At 42.1% G+C, this 13,524-nt stretch overlaps 1 protein-coding gene across 1 annotated transcript in view; it reads right to left on the bottom strand.

Moving 5' to 3' along the window:
* CTTNBP2NL (CTTNBP2 N-terminal like) overlaps nt 1-11,195 on the bottom strand; it is a 65,791-nt gene extending 54,596 nt beyond the window's left edge. Inside the window, exon 1 of the mRNA XM_032155004.2 lies at nt 11,039-11,195. The gene's annotated coding sequence lies outside the window, so the exon portion shown is untranslated. The remainder of the gene's footprint in view (nt 1-11,038) is intronic.
* Nucleotides 11,196-13,524: the final 2,329 nt, after the last annotated feature.

Here is a 13,524-nt window from a genome sequence, read left to right on the forward strand (position 1 = left end):
AGCTCAGAAGTTTGAGACCAGCCTGGACAACATGGCAAAATCCTGTCCCTACAAAAAATGCAAAAATTGGCCAGGCGTGGTGGCGTGTGTGCCTGTAGTCCCAGCTACTTGGTAGGCTGAGGCAGGAGAATTGCGTGAGCCTGGGTGGTAGAGGTTGCAGTGAGGCAAGATTACACCACTGCACTCCAGCCCGGGCAATACAGTGAGACCCTGTCTCAAAACAATACAACACTCTTCCGAAAAGAAAGAAAGAATAAAGAAAGCCGTTTATGTTACTATTTACAAAAGTTCTAAAATCAAGGTATAATAACTAATCTCATTTTATTCAATTCCAATATTAAACAGTATAAGATTTATTATATCTCAAATCAAGCTTCTCTCAGATGAAGTTGAAAGATATTACTGAAATATTTGGATTACTATAATACATGTGTTAAATACACATAACACAGGCTGACTTGTACCTCCCGAAATTCATATGTTGAAGTCCTAAGCCCCAGTACCTCAAAATGTGACAGATTTTGGAAACAGGATCTCTAAAGAGATAATTAAGTGAAAATGAGGTCATTAGGGTGGGCTCTAATCCAATACGACTGGTGTCTTATAAGAAGAAATAGAGATATAGACGGGTCAGAGTTAAGACAATGTGAAGACAGCCATCTTTATAAGCCAAGGAGAGACGCCTCAGAAGAAACCAATCTTGCCCACACGTTGATCTCAGACTTCTAGGCTCCAGAGCTGTGAAAAAATAAATTTCTATTTTTTAAGCCACCTCATCTGTGGTACTTTGTTATAGCAGCCCTAGCAAACTCACACAACATGTTAACCACTTACTACTTTGACAGATGATTAGAATAACTAGATCTTATCTAATTGTAGGTAAGGAGGATCTAAGCCTTCCTCTTACCATGACAGCACTACAACATAGTATTTCTCAGAATGCCTTATTTTGCCTTATCAGTCTGTTTTTTCCTAGCCACACTATAGACAGCATTAGATAAAACAGAATGGTTTGGGAACATTTTTAGAGAAAATCAATTTCAGGATCCCACGAGGAAAGATGTTTTGAGTTATCCTGAAATATAATACAAATAGTGCACTTACAAAGAAATTACAACGGTGCCAAGGGATCAAGATGCTTGTTTATTCAATACTGCCAACATAGACTTTGAAGCAGGCCTAAAGAGATCAGCTCTATAATTAAGCTAGTACTTTTCAGGGTCAACATTTATAACACTGTAGTACTCTATTGAAATACATAGTGCTCTATTTACATTAAAGCAGATTCCAGGTTACCAGATTATCTGGATCTATACTGAATAGAGAAATTAATTATGATATATTATCAGCAATAATCACCACCACTTCAGAGCTCTATAGCAGTTTTCTAAGAAGAATTTAAACAATAATAGTAATAATGAAAAAAAGATAAACATTTATTGAGCTAAACATTAATGTATGCCAGACAGTGTTCTAAGTACTTGACATGTACAGGTATTAACTAATTCAGTCTTCACAACCACCTTAGGTGATATGCTATAACCATCCCCAACAAATTCATCATTATCATCATCCTCCTCATTTAACAGATGAGAAACCTGAGGCATAGAGGCTAAAAAACTTGCTCAAAGCCTCACAGCTAGTATGTGGTAGAAATGGGATGTGAACCCAGGTAAATTGACTCCAGAGACTCCCTTGGTAACCACTGCTTACATCTGATCCTCTCATTTTATCACCCTTAGGAAATGTATGGTGGAAAAACCTCAGCTAAACAACGATTCACAAAGCTGGAAGGAGCCTCAGCAATAATCTAATTCAGCACTCTCATTCTACAGATGAGTACTGAGGCCAGAGTTGTTAATGTGAATACAGTTAAATAGAACTAAGTCTAGCATACATTTTTTTTTTTTTTTTTAGACGGAGTCTCGCTCTGTCACCCAGGCTGGAGTGCAATGGCGCGATCTCGGCTCACTACAACCTCCGCCTCCCAGGTTCAAGCAATTCTCCTGCCTCAGCCTCCTGAGTAGCTGGGATTACAGGTGCCCACCACCACGCCCAGCTAATTTTTCTATTTTTAGTAGAGACAGGGTTTCACCATTTTGGTCAGGCTGGTCTCGAACCCCTGACCTTGTGATCCACCCACCTCAGCCTCCCAAAGTGTTGGGATTACAGGTGTGAGCCACTGCGCCTGGCCACATAAATGTGTTTTTAAGATCCAGTTTAATTCACTTTCTGGGACAACATAATCGGTATCAGGTTTTTGTTTTGTTTAGTTCTAAGACTCATGCAACTCTGCTGTATCTCTCTGTGAGTGTGAGTGTGTGAATGTGTAAGTGTGTGTGTGTACACATCTGTCTTTTTCTCTCTCATATATGGTGTCAGCAAGATTTACATGTATATTGAAGATTTATATGTATATTGTATTTTTAGTAGAGATGGGGTTTCTCCATTTTGGTCAGCCTGGTCTGGAACTCCTGACCTCAGGTGATCCGCCCACCTCGGCCTCCCAAAGTGCTGGAATTACAGGAGTGAGCCACCACACCCAGCTGAATCATTTCTATATAATTTGTTGGATGGCTTTATTTCATTTAAATGAAATTGTAACATGATTTCAATCAAATATGTATCTGACTGCCTCTATTGTCTATCTGTCGGTCAGTCCCCTAAATTTTTGCTTTTCTGAAATAATGCCACCATAACTTGTAAAATACCACAACAAGGGAACAATAACATGTAGATTGATTATTTTCAGTAAGATGATTCATGGGCCACAATTCTAGAGGCAGCCTGGAATGCAAACCCTTCAAATGCTAATGTAGGATGATGACGTCATTGATTCCACTAAGATTCCACACTGGGGATAAACTCCACAGAGTATGGTATGAAGGATTAACCATCCAACAGTTAAGGAATCTGTGTTTTAGCTATGCCCATAACCTGACTTTATCTGAACTGCAAAAAAAAACTTCAAATAATCCTCTAACAGAAATAAAACTCGTGATGTTGTTTTGTCTTCTAAGACAGATAACTGACTTTAAAAAAGTTTAACAATTGAGTATCAGTTGAATATTACCAACAACAAGCCTGGCAATTTTTGTTCTATGGTTCTTCAGGGACAGTAATTCTGCTGGGAGACAGTGTGTTATAGTGGAAAGCACGTGGATTTTGGAATCTGACAGAGCTGAGTTTGCATCCGGGCTCTGCCACTTGCTCTTTGATCCATTTAACCTTTGAACTTCAGTTCTTTATCTATAAAATGGACATAACAATACATACTATAACAGGAGGCTGCATGGTTTAAATGAGTTAGTGACTGGTCAGTTTCTCATTTCTCATCCTTAAAGAGCATACTTTTTGGTTTCATCTGCAAGGATAAATCATCCTTGTCTATCACTGTCTATCATCATCATTGTCTATCATTCACGTGTCTAATTTACAAACCAAAACAAGTTTACTTCTGACTTCCAGCAGGTTGATCTGCTCCAAAAAGAAAGAGATGGCCTGGCCAGTTCCTGGGAAAGTCAGTTTAGAGACATGTTCAAGCCAATTGTATCTGCACAATACTTGGGAAAAGAAAAGGCCATTCTTCTGCTTAGATTAGTTTTTTGTGCCTTTAGCATACAGGTAAACGCATGCCTTTGCTTCCACTGAATTTTAACAGGTTTTAATTAAGTCACAACTTTAACTTGTGATGACTGAGAAATGGGTTTCCTAAAAATATCATAGCTTTTTTTTATATTAAATTAAATGCATAATGGATATGTATTTACATTCGTAATTCAAGAGCAGTTATCACATTCTATTACATCAATTCATCTGTTTACATATCTGTCTTCTGTCTCACAAGACTCTGAACTCATCTGAACAACTACTCTGTCTATTCAACTTGATCACACTTAGCACTAGCAGCCTCTGGTTCAAACAGATACTAAAAAAATGCTGGTTGGAAAGAAATGTACAGCACTTTCAATCTCAGCCAACACAACTGAACTTTACCTTTTAGAAAATGGGAAGCCACTCAACATTTTTAACCTGGTGAAAATCATAACAAAAGCATAGTTTTAGGAAAGTTAATGCTTACAGTACAGAGCTGACTTGACTGAAGAGAAAATGGAAACAGAAAGAATAGTCGGGAAAAAAATTTAACAGCATAGGTATGAGGCAAAAATGTATGAACTAGGATGGTAGCAATAAGAATGGAAGAGACTGACAAAAGAGACATTAAAAAGAATTTACTTAGTTATTTAAGAATTTACTTACAGTAAATGATGGATTTTCATTTAGGGAGGTTAGAGGGGAAAAAATCCCAGATCAGCTGAGGTTTTGAGACTGGGTGACTACAACGATGATACCATTAGCAAAAACAGGGATGTTAGAAATGGAACTGGGTTTCTGGGGAAATGATGACTGTGATATGAGACAGGCTGAATGAGAAGTTATTTGACCCCCAAGAGGAACGTGTTAAGAGTCTGTTAGTGTGGTGACTGCTAAGGGTTTAGAAGTGAAGAAGTCTTTGGGGATAGAGCCTTTTAAGGAAATTTATTCTGTGCCCTCAATTTAAGGACAAGAGGCAACAAGATGAAACTGATATGTAGGGCTAGACCAGATCATTGTTATACCCTCAAACATTAAGTCAGTTAAGAACTAGATTGGTTCTGTTGTTACTTCTGTAGCACCTGCTGTAACAGAAAGGACTATTTAGCAGAAACCAAGTAATGAGGGCCTCCCCCGAGCCCCCACTCTCCAACGAAAAACCTAGTTTGTGCTTCTTTCTTTTTCCTGTAACTTACCTGTCAGTTATCCTTCATCCTTCTCTCCATTATAACTTACAATTCTTATCTCGTGTTAAAACAATTTATCCCTGCTTCTCCTTTCTGTTCTCCTTCCCTGGCTCTCACTTTTCTTTTTTTTGAGATGGAGTTTCACTCTTGTTGCCCAGCCTGGAGTGCAATGGCGCGATCTCGGCTCACCGCAACCTCCGCCTTCTGGGTTCAAATGATTCTCCTGTTTTGGCCTCCTGAGTAGCTGAGATTACAGTCATGTGCTACCATGCCTGGCTAATTTTGTATTTTTAGTAGAGATGAGGTTTCTCCATGCTGGTCAGGCTGGTCTTGAACTCCCAGCCTCAGGTGATCCACCTGCCTCGGCCTCCCAAAGTGCTGGGATTATAGGCGTGAGCCACCATGCCTGGCCTGGCTCTCACCTTTCTATGGTGGGTAGACCCAGAGCACACTTCAGCTTCAGCCTAGCCTTTCCCAGCAGTTTTGCACAAAGAATCTATGCAGATGCTCCCGAAGCTCACGGTCAGGAGTCTTTGTTTGTAGACCCATCATCCTGTGCTTTCCTATTTTCCTTTCTTGTTTCTATTAAATTCAGTGACAATTAAGGGTTGCATTCTTTAAATTCAGTAACAATTGAGAACTATATTCTTTGTGGTTCCAGAAGTCAGAAAGGATTCATTAAACAGCATATGACACATTTAGATTGGAAGTTCTGGCTCTGTATCTGAAATGTAGAGTTTGGAAATAACTGGCAAAGATGAGCCATATTACAGCGTATTGCATTATCTAGTTCAATGCCTCCTTGTAGTCTTGTTTTCTTTAACCCACAAACTCCCGCCCTTCATGTTCCCCTACCTCTACTCAACTCCCCTATCCATGTTTTCTTCTCACTCCAGTTTTGGTTGTTCCTATCATCGCTCCTTACTTTGGGGACAGTGGGGGAGGCTGTCTTCAAAAGTAAGGTAAAAACCACTTTTAATCAAAATTACCATTAAAAGTCTCTTAAATTTCACCTAAGGTATAATTCTGCACAGTAATCACAGTATCTACAAAACCATTTATATGACATTCAGGATGGTGCTACTTAAATAGAGTAGAGCTTGGTGTGGAGCAACTGACAATTCAGAAAGAAGACATCAGCTAGCTGAATCCCTTGCCTTTCTTTTTTCCTTGGACCAAAAAACTCAAGAAAGATAATCTGCATGACAAAAGTATTAAATACACACACTCCAAGACAGATATACACTCTCCTAAAAATCTTTGGCTCAGATGCTTGAGATCATGACATATGCAAACAAGCTTTGTTTCCCTCTATTTAGGACTTAGTCATATGTTGAAAAATTTAAAACAAAACCAATCAATAACTAAAATCCAACACTAAGTCTTCACCTTTGCTAAAATGCTGAAGGAGTAAAATAATGTTTAATATTAAATTCTTTAACTCACATGCCAAGTGCTAATAATAATACCTGTCAATTACTAAGTGCTTCTTATATCCTGGGTACCTTGCTTTGTGATATGTGTACATGTATGTGTATATATTCATGTAATCCTTTTTTTTTTTTTTTTTGTGACAGAGTCTCGCTGTGTCACCCAGGCTGGAGTGCAGTGACACAATCTCAGCTCACTACAACCTCCACCTCCTGGGTTCAAGCAATTCTCATGTCTCAGCTTCCTGAGCAGCTGGGACTACAGGCACATGCCACCATGCCTGGTTAATTTTTATATATATATTTTTTCTTTGAGATGGAGTTTCGCTCTTGTTGCCCAGGCTGGAATGCAATGGTGCGATCTTGGCTCACTGCAACCTCCGTCTCCTGGGTTCAAGCCATTCTCCTGCCTCAGCCTCTGGAGTAGCTGGGATTACAGGCATGCGCCACCACACCCGGTTAATTTTGTATTTTTAGTAGAGACAGGGTTTCTCCATGTTGGTCAGGCTGGTCTCAAACTCCTGACCTTAGGTGATCCGCCCGCCTTGGCCTCCCAAAGTGCTGGGATTACAGGCGTGAGCCGCTGCACCTGGCAATTTTTGTATTTTTAGTAGAGACAGAGTTTTGCCATGCTGGCCAGGCTGGTCTCGAGCTCCTGGCCTCAAGCGATCCACCCACCCACTTCGGCCTCCAAAAGTGCTGTGATTACAGGTGTGAGCCTCTGCACCTGGCCTATTCATGTAATCCTTAAAGAAACCTCTCCAAGTTATTTCTATCTCACAGCTGAGGAAACAGACTGAGCTATGGTGAAGACAGAAAATTTTTCTCTTGCCCTGGATCACACAGTGAACAGTAGCAGAGTTGGAATATGAACCTAGGTTTGCTTTTAAAGTCTGTGTTGTAAATAATTATATTCTCCAGGCTCATGATAAATAAGCCATTTTCTCACTAAAAGGCTTTAAATTGAACTTTGGAAGATTTAATTTTTAGTTATTAGCAGCAAATATTCAGAAATTTTAATTTTTTTAATTTTTTATTTTTTGAGATGAAGTTTCTCTCTTGTCGCCCAGGCTGGAGTGCAATGGCGTGATTTAGGCTCACTGCAACCTCTGCCTCCCGGGTTTAAGCCATTCTCCTGCCTCAGCCTCCCGAGTAGCTGGGATTACAGGTGCCTGCCACCACCATGCCTGGCTAGTTTTTGTATTTTTAGTAGAGAAGGGGTTTCACCATGTTGGCCAGGCTGGTCTCAAACCCCTGACCTCAGGTGATCTGCCTACCTCAATGTCCCAATGTGCTGGGATTACAGGCGTGAGCCACCATGCTCAGCCAAATATTCAGAAATTTTAAAATGGTCTTTAGAAAACAGGCTAATAAGCCACCCCTGGGGCCAACCACCATAGACTGAACAAATTTCCTCTAGAAGCATATCTCTGCTTCCTGCTTCATGATGCCAAACACCAATTAGATGGAAACCCCCAAGAAACACCATTCTGCTCCACTCAGAAAAACCAAGAATTCAAATCCTATGCTGCAAATCAACTGGTAGCACTGCAAATGTGATTCTGCCAAGATACAAATCTAGCGAAGACTGATTGTATTATGCCCACCATAATCAATAATCAGCCTGTATAATTACACTTAGGGACCCAAGGCTGTTCTGCGCCCCATTCCTATTTTTAGTGTTACTTTAAAAACACAAAATCAACTAAAAATCCATTTTAAAAGTCCCAAAGTAGATCAGTAACTTGTCAAAACCAAACACTCAGAAACTATTCTTTTTTTTTTTTTTTTTGAGACAGAGTCTCGCTTTGTTTCCCAGGCCAGAGCACAGTGGTGCAATCTCAGCTCACTGCAAACTCTGCCTCCCGGGTTCAAGCAATTCTGCTGCCTCAGCCTCCCAAGTAGCTAGGATTACAGGTGCATGCCACCACACCTAGCTAATTTTTTACATTTTTGATACAGGCGGGGTTTTATCATGTTGGCCAGGCTGGTCTCGAACTCCTGACCTCATGATCCACCCGCCTCAGCTTCCCAAAGTGCTGCGATTACAGGTGTGAGCCACCAAGCCTGGCCTCAGAAGCTATTCTTGAACAAAAATCAGCAATCAGTCCCTAGTGAGCTCTCCTAAATTCACTTCATTCCTATCAGGTCAGATATTTAGAACAATAAAATCCTAAAATGATTAGCACTCATTACGTTCTTAAGTCTGGTTCAAATTTCATGACAGTAAAATAGTATTTTCTAACTAGCAGATTATATATACATTTTTTTTTAACATTTTTTTTTTTTTTTAAGAGACAGGGTCTCTTTCTGCTGCCCAGGCTGGAGAGTGCAGTGGCATGATCATAGCTCACGGTAACCTCAAACACCTGGGCTCAAGCAATCCTCCTGCCTCAGTCTCCCAAGCAGCAAGGATTACAGGGATGAGCCACCACACCCTGCCTCACAGATATTTCTTTATAAGAAATTCAAAATTTTAGTCACTTAAGACACTGGAATTTCATAAGACAGCAGATGGGAAAAATCAAGTTAAATGAAGACAACAAGTAGGCCGTTTATACTAACAAGTTGTGCCAAATCTAATCAGTGCATTGCCTTTCAGTCTACCCTAAGGTGACAGCTTCAAACTAAGTTAAACAAACACTCACTAAGTCACACTATATACTAGGAACTGTGAAAGATACAAAGATGAAAAGCAAAAAATACTACTATCTGCCCTCAAAGAATTTGTAATTCAAGGAGAGAGATCAGACATATATCCTCTGCATACTATGCTTTTCTTCATCTAGCATGACCAAACAGGTGTTGAGAAGGTTAAAGGAAAGATGTTCAAGACCCAAAAGTGTAACAAACGGATCTTGCTTACTGTGCTAAATAATAAAAGAACATTATTTGCTTTTTCCTATTAAAGCTCGGCAATCACAACTTTGGTTTGCTTAGTCTCTTAGTTTATTTTCTGTTCTCTGCTGATGTAATACAACTTATCTTTTTGGGATTTTCTGTTCTGCTTTTAGTTTTTTCTGCTGTTATTGCTGGGAGCTCATGTCTTACCCTTCTATTGCAGCACACATTGTGTTTGCTAGAGACACCCTCCGATTTCTTCTTTGTACTTTCTTACTGGAGATTTGGAAACAATCACTGAGAAGATCTGTGAGCACCGAGTGGCTCTGAAACCTTCAAACCTAACTATTCAAAAATAATTACCTTTAGGAAGTCTACCTTCAGACAGTCTAATCAAGAAGGTGAAAGACAACAGTCATTACAATCACCCTCTGTGATTCCAACTACTTGCATTTTATTGCCATCAGCTTTGGCTATAGCTGACAGCGGGGAGGTGGACTTGAGATTGGAAGCAAAACAAACTATGCTAAAAATATGGTAAATTTTAATATATAAAAGTGCTAGCGATAGATGATTACTGGGGATTCAACGACATTAACGTGAGGTCAAAATCGACACTTTGCACCTGCTGAAATGAAGGCCACTTGACAAAACCTTTAGGAGCACACTAGAGAGGCACTTTTTGGTAAACACGAATAGCTAGAATACCTTGCCTTTATTTACTCTTATCTCTGAGATTTAAAAATTGTTACTTTTCATCCTCTAAATTTTGATAGATGATTGTAAAACCAATCAAAATATATATGAATGTTTCCTGGGGGCAGGGAGCACACTACAAAAAAGGGGTTAGAGAGTAACCAAAGGACACAGGACTAGATTAATCATAAACATAGATGACTGACCCTGAATTTTCTTCAAACACTTCCTGCCTTTTGTTTCAACCTGCAGTATACCTTCAAGGTTAACTGCAGTCTCCCTGAGCAATGGACCAGCCCACCCTAGACTAGGATATACTCATTCCTAATCCACTGCTATTTATTTACTTATGTATACTGTTTCATTTGAAAACATGGTGTTATTCATTGACTGTCAAGCAACATACACTGCATTCCTGCCCACACAAAGCCAACTCTGCAGATATCCAACACACCCACCTCACTGTGAAATATAAGATGGCTTTTCATCAAGTTCTCAGGGAAGAAATAGGGTGGAAAAGGAAAAATGAAACGCAATTCAAACCTAAGAAATCCTTAGCGGCTGGGTTCTCCCAGAAGGAACAGAAAGTAGAAGGAAGGTACAAAGGGTGAAGGAGAGGAGGTCCTAGTTCTCCCTCTTTCAGAGTCCAAAGAAGTCCCAAAACAGGAGAGCTCTCGACTCCTCACAGGAGGCCAGAGGATGCGAGGGGCGGCGGGAGGAAGACTGAGCATCAGAGAATGGGGGATGGGAAGAACTTAAGTGGGAGAAGCCGCTTCCTCGGTAAAGCTGGCTGTCTAGGTCGGTCTTTGATTTTTGCTTCGCCCCATCCCTCCTTTTTGGGAAACACTAATTTTTATCTTACGGAGGAAAGCAGCTCCAGTCCCACCCTGGCGAGCAGGGACAGGTGTAGGGAGGGATGTCTGGCCTTCCGGGGGTACAAAATGGGGTTGGGGGCGGCAGCCTAGAGAATCGGTACCTGTGAGTCCTCTCTGCCAAGGCTGAGGTGCGGCGTGGGAGGAGCCTTTGAATGAGGGGTGTCAGAGGGAAGCCCCTTCTGAGGAACTGGGAATCGACGAGGGACAAAAAAGTAGCTGTGAGGACCCTCGAAGGATGAGGAGCCGCCTCCTCGGGGAATACCGGGAGGTGGAGGAGACGGCCCCGCCCCCTCAGGGGATGGGCCCCGAGGTCGTTGGGACGGCGGCGGGAGGCTACCGGTACCCATATCCTTGCTTTGCTCTTGAGAACCCGGCCTCCCAGCCATCACCAAGCCCCAGGGATAGTGGCTCCTACCTTTCCACGACGCTCCGGGCTCCGCTCCCCTCCGCCTCCACTCCCCATCCACGGCGGCTGAGGCTCCGCCCCCTCAGCCGCCCGGCGGGGGCATTGGCATTCACCAGCGCCAATCGCCTCCTTGCTTCTCCAGCCTCGGCCCCAATCCGCGCCGGCTGGAGGCGGGGCTTCTCCAATGTCATTCAGGCTCCTCCCGGGGCCCCAAGATCCCTTTTGTTTGGGAAGAGCAAGGCTGGGATTGAGCTCGCGTCACTTCCGGGAGGAAGCGCCCTCCTGGGTCCTGGGCTTCAGGGTGGGCTTGCGCCCCTCCCGGCCCGGGGTCTGCAACTTTCCACCTCTGCGTGGTTTCTGGGCAGGACCGTGACTAGTGCTTCGTGCTTTTCCCTGACTGTACGGGGAGTTTAGGAATGGAGGGCTCTGGTGGCCTAATCGATTGGGATTTTATCCAGAATGTTAATAAATGAAGTGGGCTTTGGTGTCTGCATTAGAATGAATTAGTTGTTGAAAACCTGGCTTCCTTGCTCCCCCCTTTTTTTTTCTTTTTTCTAGACGTGCCTGTGGGCGTGGTGCTGGAAGCAAGGGTGCAAAGATGAAACACCTGGAGGTCACCCTTCTCTCAACCACATTTTGTACAGAAGAGGATACTGACTTTGGGGGACATAAACCCAGCCGACCTGCCTTCCAGGCAGAAGTCGAATAATTGCAAATTTGTGTGGCAGGTTTTTCCACACTATGCTTGCCGGCTGAGGCGACTTTTTTCTGTCCTTGGCCTCATTATATTGTGGGGAATGGTGTTTGCAGTGAAGTTGAAACAATGGAGAGTACAGAGGATGCAAGGAATATCTGCCTTGTGAACACAGGAATGCAGATCTTGGTGGCAGCAAGTCTTAGGCAGGACCAAATAACTCAGAGAGGGGAGTGGATGTATAACTAGTTGTATCCCTACCTAAGGTCAAAGTTTCTGAATTCCTTTTCCACAGAATGGCTGTCAGCTCACAGACTGATTCAGCTGGTTACATTTACAATAACCATATTATTTTAAATACAATATAATAAATATTTGAGGCGAATATTCATAATGCATAAATAATGTAGTACACTTAATACATTATCCCTAAACTTAGCAATTATAATTCACAAGACAGCATTAGGGACCTAGTACTTGCCTAGGCAGACAGTCCTCAAGGCAGATGCAGCCTGCCTCATGCAGTTTACAGTCTGACTGAGGGATGTGATCAGTCTGTGCAATTATAGTCTGAAAGAAGTAAACGAGTATTTATCATGTTATCACTGTGCCATGTACTTTCATTTAATGGTATTTGATGTCATCTTCAGTGCTGTATGAGAAATGTATCCTACAGTGTAGGGTAGATATCATTGTTTCCAATTTACAGATGAGAAGATAAGAGATTCAGAGAAGTCAAGTAAAGTCATAGAGCTAGTAAATGGTAAAGAATTTCCAGTAAGGATGTATGACTCCAAATTTATGCCATACTCTGCTCACTTCACACTGGCTCTCACATGCTGGACTAAGTATGGGCGTGGATGATTGTAAAGCAAACATTAGAGCCAGAAGGACAGCTCCATGCCTCCCCCTGTTGATTTTAGGCTTGGGAGGGTCATCTCTATATATGAAGCATGGCAAGACTATGTGTGGAGGTGCTCGATAGCAGCGTAAGTGAATCTGGAGTAATGATGTAGGATATACCGAACTTCAGAAAGGCATCATGCCTTGTGTTCTGAAGACTGACAATCTGAAAGGTAAGATGAAGGGCTAGGCACAGAGTAGGTACTCAATAAATACTGACTTGAAACAAAATGTCTGAAATGATTACAAATACAGAGTGTTAGGTGCTGGAGCAGGCAAAGGAACTTGAAAAATCCCATTTCCTCCTCCTCCCTTTTGCTCTGCCTATGGGTATGCAATGAGGAAGTGCCTCATCGCCTGACAATGAAGCAGATGTGGGAGAACAGGCTATTTTCTGCTGGCTTCTGAGTCACTCTAAGAGTTGTTCTAGTGAATCAGCTCCTCCCTTGTTTTTCTTTTTTCTTTTCTTTTTTTTTTTTTTTTCCGAGATAGAGTCTTGCTCTGTCTCCCAGACTGGAGTGCAATGGCGCAATCTTTCATTACAAACTCTGCCTCCTGGATTCAAGCGATTCTCCTGCCTCAGCTTCCCGAGTAGCTGGGATTACAGGCATCTGTCACTGCGACCAGCTAATTTTTATATTTTTAGTAGAGATGGGATTTTGCCATGTTGTCCAGGCTGGTCTTGAACTCCTGACCTCAGGTGATCCACCCGCTTCGGCCTCCCAAAGTGGTTGGGATTACAGGTGTGAGCCACCATGCCCGGCAGGTCCTCCCTTCTTTCCCTCATTCCCTTTGTAGTTGTTAACCCACCACCACCCATTCTTTTCCCTGGCTGACTGGGTGGGAGCAGTGCTCTGTGACCTACTTCCTTTAGAGCAATGGGCAACTCCCCTGATTT

Source organism: Hylobates moloch, unplaced genomic scaffold (genome assembly GCF_009828535.3).
Source record: "Hylobates moloch isolate HMO894 unplaced genomic scaffold, HMol_V3 SCAFFOLD_5, whole genome shotgun sequence".
In the NCBI taxonomy this organism is placed as follows: Eukaryota; Metazoa; Chordata; class Mammalia; order Primates; family Hylobatidae; genus Hylobates; species Hylobates moloch.